The following is a 243-nucleotide window of genomic DNA, read 5'->3' as shown; positions in this document are numbered from 1 at the left end:
ATGAGGATAAGGATGAGGATGAGGATGAGGATATGGATGAGTATGAGGATGATGATCAGGATAAGGATGAGAATAATGATGGGGATTAGGATTAGGATTAGGAATATGATTTGAATTAGGATTAGGATGACGATGAGGATGAGGATTAGGATGAGGATTAGGATTAGGGTTAGGGTTAGGATTAAGATGAGGATGAGCATGAGCATGAGCATGAGGATGAGCATGAGGATGAGGATGAGGATG

This window comes from Lupinus angustifolius, chromosome LG05 (genome assembly GCF_001865875.1).
Source record: "Lupinus angustifolius cultivar Tanjil chromosome LG05, LupAngTanjil_v1.0, whole genome shotgun sequence".
Lineage (NCBI taxonomy): Eukaryota > Viridiplantae > Streptophyta > Magnoliopsida > Fabales > Fabaceae > Lupinus > Lupinus angustifolius.
This window is presented reverse-complemented; position numbering follows the sequence as displayed.